The following is a 7661-nucleotide window of genomic DNA, read 5'->3' as shown; positions in this document are numbered from 1 at the left end:
CTGCTAGACTGAAAGAAAATATCTGCAACATACATGTATTATATTTTAACTTAGTTAATGTGTTTTGTTAGATCATTTCTGTACCGTCCAGTTATTCAAACTATATCTAATTTAAAAATCTCTGCCCCAATATCTAGTGTCAATTCTTTCCTGTATGTTCTTCTTTTACATTGATGCTTTTTACATTTTTATTTCTCATTTATCTAGAATTAATTTTTTTGGCCCCCAAGAAGGTCTGGCTTGAAAAGTAAACTGGTTTTTATTCTAAACACTGCCAAGGGGGAGGTGCCGAAGGGGGCTTCTCCTGCACCCCACTGTGACTCTCAGCAGAGAGGGCTGGGCTTGGACTACCTACCCATAGGCCAAGCTTCTTGTCACCTGAAGGCCTGCGTGTGCTGGGGGAACCGGAGCCCTCAGGGTGGGCAAGCTGCCCCTGCCCTGAGTCACTAGCACCTCAGTGCCCGCCTTTCCCCCCACCAGCAGTGACAGGGCACCTTCCACATGGCCTGTGGCTGCTAGTGCGACCACTGCCTGCTCTGTGAGGAAGCCCATGCGCTCCAGCCTGTAGGATATGGGGCACGGGGAGGGACTGGTCAAGGCTACCTTCAGACCCCGAGCCAGGAGACCCCACCCCTGCCCCCCCACCTCATCCGAGAGAAATGATGGAAGATTTAAGCAGCAAGAGCGGGTTCTCAGGACACGGGGCGGGCTCTTCAAGGAGCGAGGCCTGGATCCCTTCCTGCGGCATCTGCTCATCCAGGGCCGCCCACAGCGGGGTCTCTGAGTGGAAGCTGGGCCAGGCCCACCTCTGAGGAGCCCACCCAGGTACGCTGCACAGACCCTAGGCCGGGGAGGGAGCTGGGATGAGTCTTCACTGCAGGACAAGAGGCTAGGGGTGACCATGTAAGGAGGTCCAGGGATGGCAGGATGGGTGATAAGCAGCTTGGCCAAGCCGCCTGGGGTACGAAGGAGTCTGACCAGCACCTGGCCGGGGCCCTGCAAAGACGCCCTCCTGCATTGCCCGCAGCCACTGCTCAGAGAGCGCCAGCCACCGGGAGGCCCCGGCTGCACAGCCCAGGCCAGCAAGGAGGACTCAGAAGAGCTGTAGGAAGGGTGGCTCCCGCTGAGCAGTGGTATCTAGGCAGCAGCCATGGGGGCAGGACCCGCCCCCCCCCCTTGGCTGTCTAGGGCAGTAACAGGGCCAGAGGGACAGGCATGTGGACACCCGGAGGCCTGCCAGCAGCACAGCTATTAGCCCAGCAGCGAGGGCGAGCAGGGCAGAGGCACGCATGAACCACCGCGTGCCCAAGTGGTTCTCCAGCCACCATGTGGGCGGGAGCAGCAGGCTCAGGAGCCGGCCGGGTAGGGCTGAGCAGCCCAGGGCGTGGGTCAGCAGCCCGTGTGCCTGCCAAGGGTCCGGCAGCAGTTCGGGGTCAAGGCAAGACTGCAGACTCTGCAGCGGCAGCAGCAGCAGCAGGAAGGAGGAGTCTAAAGGCAGCGCTGGGCACAGTAGGCGGGGCGTGGGGGGGGGGTGGCCTCGGGCATGCATCGCCTGGCTGAAGGTGTCAGGGGTAGTCTTGGGGCTGTGTGTGCTCGGAGCATCCTACGCCCCCGCCCCTTCCCCGCCTCGCGAATGCCAGGTGGAGTCCCGGGCTGGGAGTCAGGACTCCAGATTCCCTGCAAAGCCCAGGAGCCCGCGGCCCATTCGCCTGGCACTCAGCTTGACCCCGCCCACCAGCAGGTGTCCCACCCCTTCCCCTGCCCCCCCACTGGTTAGTCCACAGTTGCTCTAGGCCCGGGGCCCTTCTCCTACAATTAATTTTGTATACTGTTTTAGATATGGATCTAATTTTCCTTTTTCTCAGCTAGCCAATTGTCCCAAGTTCTTTCCTCGGTTATATGAAATGCTATCTCTAGAATATATTTATCTCTGAATTCTTTTGAGTCCCACTGATCCCTTTTTATCTACTTCTATTCCAATTCGGTGTCTTGGTACATTACCACAGCTGTATAGTATATTTTGATGTCTAACAAGCTCTATCCCCATCATTGTTTTCTTTTTCTTAAAAAAAAAAAAAATTACTCACATAACATTTTCTATTCTACAAGGATTTTAGAATTAATTTGCTAAGTCCCATAGAAATTTGATTGGGAATGCAACTAAATTTTTAGATTAATTTATGAAGAATTTATTGAGTCTTCCTAAATACAAACATGGCATATTTCTATTTTATCAAGACTTCTTTTCTGTCTCCCAGTAAGCTTTATACTTTTCTTCATGTTCATATTAGAAAATTATGCTTTATAACTAACTGTCCCTGGTGTGTAGAAATAAGTGATAGTTAGATGGAATCCATCAAACTTGCTGAATTTTCTTGAGTTCCAGTAGAAAAATCAAAGATTACCTGAGAAACTACTTAGATTTTTGTATAAATCCCAAATAATATCAGCTGTGTCTCTTTCTGTCTAGTGACTATTACTTATTTTCCATGTCTTATTGCATTATTCTAGAATCTTCATTATAATGTTCAATAGTAGTGATCATAATAGCCATACTTATTCCTGATTTTAGTAAGAATGCTCTAATATTTCAACATTAAGTAATATGTGCATTTGAGGTATAACTTTTTGTATATCCCACGAATAAAAGCAAACGTGTGTGTTTGCGTCGGCGTTAGTCTGATGGAAAGTGTTGGAAAATAATTAATTTTACAGTTTCCTAACCTTCAGTCACATCAGTCTAACGAGTCCCCAAGAGTATTTTGTGAAGAGAGCCCGGGTTAATATATCCTACCACTCCTTAATGCCTCAAGTTGTTTTCCCATTAACCCACAAGTAAATAAAAATTATTCCCCTTTGATTAAAATCACCAGAATGGACTTCATATGTGTCATTTCCTTCTAGGTTTTAATTTTGTAACCACTTCAACTCTATGCAGCTTTAAAGCACCCTGATGTCCTCATGGCATGAGCCCCAGGCTCCAATCCCCTAAGAATCCCTCTACCACCACTGTAATGACTTTCAGATTTTTCAAGAAATCTCCTGTGCTATGTCCACATAGGCCTGACGGTTATCTCCTTGACCCTGGAGAACCTCTCCTTTCCTCATTTCCCCATTCTAAGCAGCTAGCTTTGATGTGTATATGACCTGTATTTGCAGAAGTTGTCTATCAGGGTGATTCATTTTGCACCCATATAGTAATCACTTACTGTAGCCTAGCTGTATACTAGAATATTTAGTGAATAACAAAAGCATAGAAGACATTGCCTTCTTTCTCCAATTTTCCTACAATTGCTTGTATTCTAATTGCATAAGAAATGTAAGGTTTTAATTTTCTGAAAGCTAGGAGATTCTTAGCGGAGGGGCATTCTTGAATTAGGTCCTAAAGGGCCTTATAGACATAGGTCAGTATATAAGGTCTAAAATGTGTTTATTTTTTAATTAATTTATCTTCATTAGCGGCAATCTGGATTGGGACACACATTGCCACATGTCTCCCCATATTGAAGCCCTCTCTGTAAATCACTTTCACATATTCAGACACATATCCTTATCTCCTTCTCATTCACATTCTGATAGGTGCCCAGGCGGCCTAGGGCATCTCCATTCATTATTATAAAAACATTTGTCTTACCTAGAGTATCGCAGTCCCCATCTAAGTGGCTTCCCCATCTTCAATTTCTTATCTCTCCAATCTTTCATATACACAGCTACCATCTCAAGCTTACAGAGAAACTTCAAGGATGTCAATCCACTTCTCAGGATTAATGACTTTCCGTTTTCACACTGCATTTAAAATCCTGGGTGACCTTTTCCACCTTTTTACAAAGAGCTGGTTTTCTATAATCCAACCATACATAAGTGTTCAATTAAGTCTTTACCTCTGTTCACACTGTTATATCTACTGGAATATCTTCCTCTCTTTTTATTATCCCATGGCTTAGCTCCAACAACAAAAAATTTTCTGCATTATTTCCATCTCTCATTAATTCTGCCTTTCACTGGGTTTTACAGCGATTTAAAGTATGTGTGCCAATTAAGTTACAGTGCTGTGTTTTATGTGTGTGTAGCCATATTTCTACCCTTCTCGCCTAGATTGTGAACTCTGAGGAAGGCACTGTTACCTGTATCATTGCTATATTTTCTCAGGAGTGCTTACAATGCCTATCACACAGGAGGGCCTTTTAAATACCTTCTGGATTGAATTGATCATTTAGATAATAAACTGAGATGATTAGAGGTCTTAAGTTTACCCATGGATTGGGTTAATTTCCATTTATAATATTTTGTCTGCATGGTCCAGAAGACTATGTATAAGCTGGTTTTAGACACTGAGTAAATCACAGTAGGAATTGTCAGCTTTTCTTACAGATATGCCTAGACCTGTCCTTGATTTTTTCTCTTTCCTAGAAAAAACTACAACCTTATCCTTCCCTCTCCTTATCTTTAGAGAATGCCCCAGCTTCTTTCATTCGTGTTTTAATTTTAATTAAAACAAAACAAAACCCACCTATTCACTTGGAGAATCAGTTACATTTCTTTTCTTTTCAAATTTTAAGAATCCTCCATATGAGTTCCCAGAACAAGATAAACAATGTAAGCCTTCAAGGACCCAGAGAAAGCGGTTTGCACCTATTTAAATGTCATTCTGAGTGTTATTTAGAGATGCTTCACAGAGGGTGGGCACTGCCAGACCATCACAAGGCTTTTACGCTCTTCAATCTAACTGTGCTTCAATCCCAGAGAATCCCATAGCCACAAATTTGTGCTGTGTAATACCAATGAAAGGGAAACGGTTAAAAGGAATTTCTGAGTTCATTTCTTTTCTTCAAGTATTTATGAACAAAAAGTTGGAAAGAAATTCACAGCATAAGTGCATCTAGAAGAAGGCTAAGAGCAGCAGAAAACCAGATGACACATTCTGGAACGGGAGCAATCAAGGTTCTATTCAATCCATTCCCCCTACCCCTCGTGCATCAGAATAGTTTCCCCTTTGAGACTTCTTGCACAGTTGCACAGGTGTATTGAATTCACACTGCTCCACCAAAAAAAAAAAAAAAAAAAGGCAAAAAACATGTTCCTCTGTCAACAGCTCTAGAAATTTCAGCAAATTCTTTAAGAGGCAAAGATTTAAAATAATCCACTGAGGATTGTTTCCTACTATCAAGACAATGGCAATGCTTTTCAGCTGTGAAGAGTCTCTTGATCTAACGATAAAGAAAAAAAATGTGTCTACGTCGGTACCATGTACTGGGAAGGTATGTGGCTAGGACAGGAGTCAGAAAACTTTTTGTAAAAGGCTGGCAGTAAATATTACAGGCTTGGCAAGGTACCCAATCTCTGTTGCAACTACTCAACTCGGCCTTGTAGCTGGAAAGCAGCCATAGACACTACATAAACAAATCGGCATGCCTGCATTCCAATAAAACTTTATTAACAAAAAAGCCTGCAGCCATAGTTTGCCCAGGGTTAGACTCTATGTTCCTTGACTGGAGTGATCATCTCTTTCTTAGTAACCATTGCTAAGGTTGGAGCAGGGTCCAGATTGTGTCTGACACATAGTAGGTGCCAAAGAAATACTTGTAAGTACAAAAAATAATTATTTAACATTTTTAAAACGTATTTTTTGTCTTCAGCTCACATTCTAGATTTTTGTGGAAGACTAAACGAGGAAAATGTAGAGTAAGAACAAAAAGATCATGGATTGTGGGTTCCGCATTAGTTCTTAATTCAACATCAACTTTTTCTACCAACTTTAATGAGAGTTTATATCTCGACATCTCAATGACTCAGTTTTCCTAATTATTGAGATAGGATTTAGACTCACTCAGTCCAGGTCATTTTTGTGAAGCTCAGCTCATGTCAGAAATCTGAAAGGAGCCCCAAGAAGTTCACAAGGTAAAAGAGATTGCAGTTGGCCAGATGACCAAGCCCCCCCTCCCCCCCCCCCCCCCCCCCCCCCCCACCGCTTCTATTCACTTCTATCGATCTCTTTATCTGTCACTTCTGTCACTGTGCACATCTCCCATGGCATGGAAGATGAATCAGACCCCATTGCTACCATCAGCAAAGCTCTAGCTGTGCTCCTAAAAGGGGCTACCTAAAGGGGATATAGCAAGAATGGAGGCACATTCTGAAAGTTAAGTGTTATTTGATGGGGAATTTTCTCTCTAGCCAGCACAGGTCATCTCTGGGGGCACCGTAGCTGGATCTTGATTTGGACAATGTGAGACTAGTATATCAGTTAGAGTCCCAAAATAAAGTAGATGGCACACTCAGGATAATTCAAGGATAGTTAATTTACAAAGAGATTATTTACAATGATGTGGATGGGGCATAGGAAAAACACAAAGTACGGTGCAACACCCTAAGGTTAATAAGGAAAGAGGGTCACCACCCCTAAGCCCAAAGAGATGAGGGAGGAAGAGTTGTGTGAATCCTGAAGGAAAAAGTCATCTAGAACTGGTCACCATGTGAGGAGCAGTGACCTTGCGTTGGGTAACAGAGCTAGATGGAGGCCCTACAGAAAGATGAGAAAGGAAGTAATTCCTTACCGTCACTTCCCTTCCTCTCTTTGATTCCCTCTGGAGGTCCTGATTGGCTGCACTAAACCATCAGACAAAGTGCAAGGGTGCCTGTTGGTGTGGTCCACACAAGTCAGTCTCCAGGGGCAGTGAACAGGGTGAAGACAGTGGAGAGCAGATCTGGAGAGACAAACAGAAGATGTCCAGCACAAATGGAGCCCAAAGGCACAGAAAGCTTATTACACTGAGGCCATCCTCTGTGAGGGTTGTTAGGTACATCAGGGTGGCATCAGATTGATTATTCACACACTCCCATTTTTCTTCTGAATGAGATTTTCACTGTCTACAAGGAAATGAATTGAGCAATTTTTTGTTCCCTGCAGTGTAAGGAGAATCTTTTGCCAACCACCGTCATTTAAGCAGATGGTAGGTGACACTGTGAGGCCTGCTTGGCACCTTCCAAGGCAATAGCCAGGGAGAGAACACTGGAGTCAAGAGTCCCAGGTCCCAGCTCTGGCTTTGCTCCTAAGTAACTAAGTGACTGCGGAAAAGTCACTTCTCTTGGGGCTCAGCCTCACTTTCCTAAAATAAGTGGTTATTGGATCTGATAATCTGTGATCACAGTCCTTAATCTAGAGTCCTCTTGAAAATATTTAAAACCATTGAAAAATTTACATGGTGCATAAGAGCATTTCCTATCAGAATAATAATGGTTCCCTCTTATCAAACACTTACTACCATCTAGGCACTTAGGTACTATTATGCTTAGCTCGTTCTCTGTCTCTTCTTTCTCTTCCCTCCTCCCTCTAGAAAATCTCATTGAATCCCCACAACAACCTTGAAGCTCATGAGTCTTTTTCTATTTTATCTTTGAGTAACTTGCCCAAGACACATGGTTAGGAAGCAGAAGAACCAGAATTGTCACCACTCTCTTTAACCCCTAAGATCATGGTCCACCTACCCCCATGTTCCCTTGACCCCAGAATCAGACATGCGTGGTGAAGGATGCCAAATGTGCATTAACTGCTCCTGTAGAAGAGGCCTCAGGCAACATGGGGGCCACTTCCTGGAAAAGGTGTGAGAGTTGGAGTGTTGAGGTCCTCCCTGATGGCCACAGTGTGGGAGAGGTTAAGGAAG

General features: G+C 44.3%; 1 pseudogene; it reads right to left on the bottom strand.

Annotated features, from left to right (window-relative positions):
• Nucleotides 1-351: 351 nt before the first annotated feature.
• LOC122492635 lies at nt 352-1549 on the bottom strand (annotated as a pseudogene).
• Between the last annotated feature and the right edge of the window lie 6112 nt (nt 1550-7661).

The sequence above is a fragment of the Prionailurus bengalensis genome, chromosome D2 (assembly GCF_016509475.1).
Source record: "Prionailurus bengalensis isolate Pbe53 chromosome D2, Fcat_Pben_1.1_paternal_pri, whole genome shotgun sequence".
NCBI lineage: Eukaryota > Metazoa > Chordata > Mammalia > Carnivora > Felidae > Prionailurus > Prionailurus bengalensis.
The sequence above is the reverse complement of the archived record's forward strand: the minus strand, read 5'-3'. Positions and strand labels throughout refer to the sequence as shown.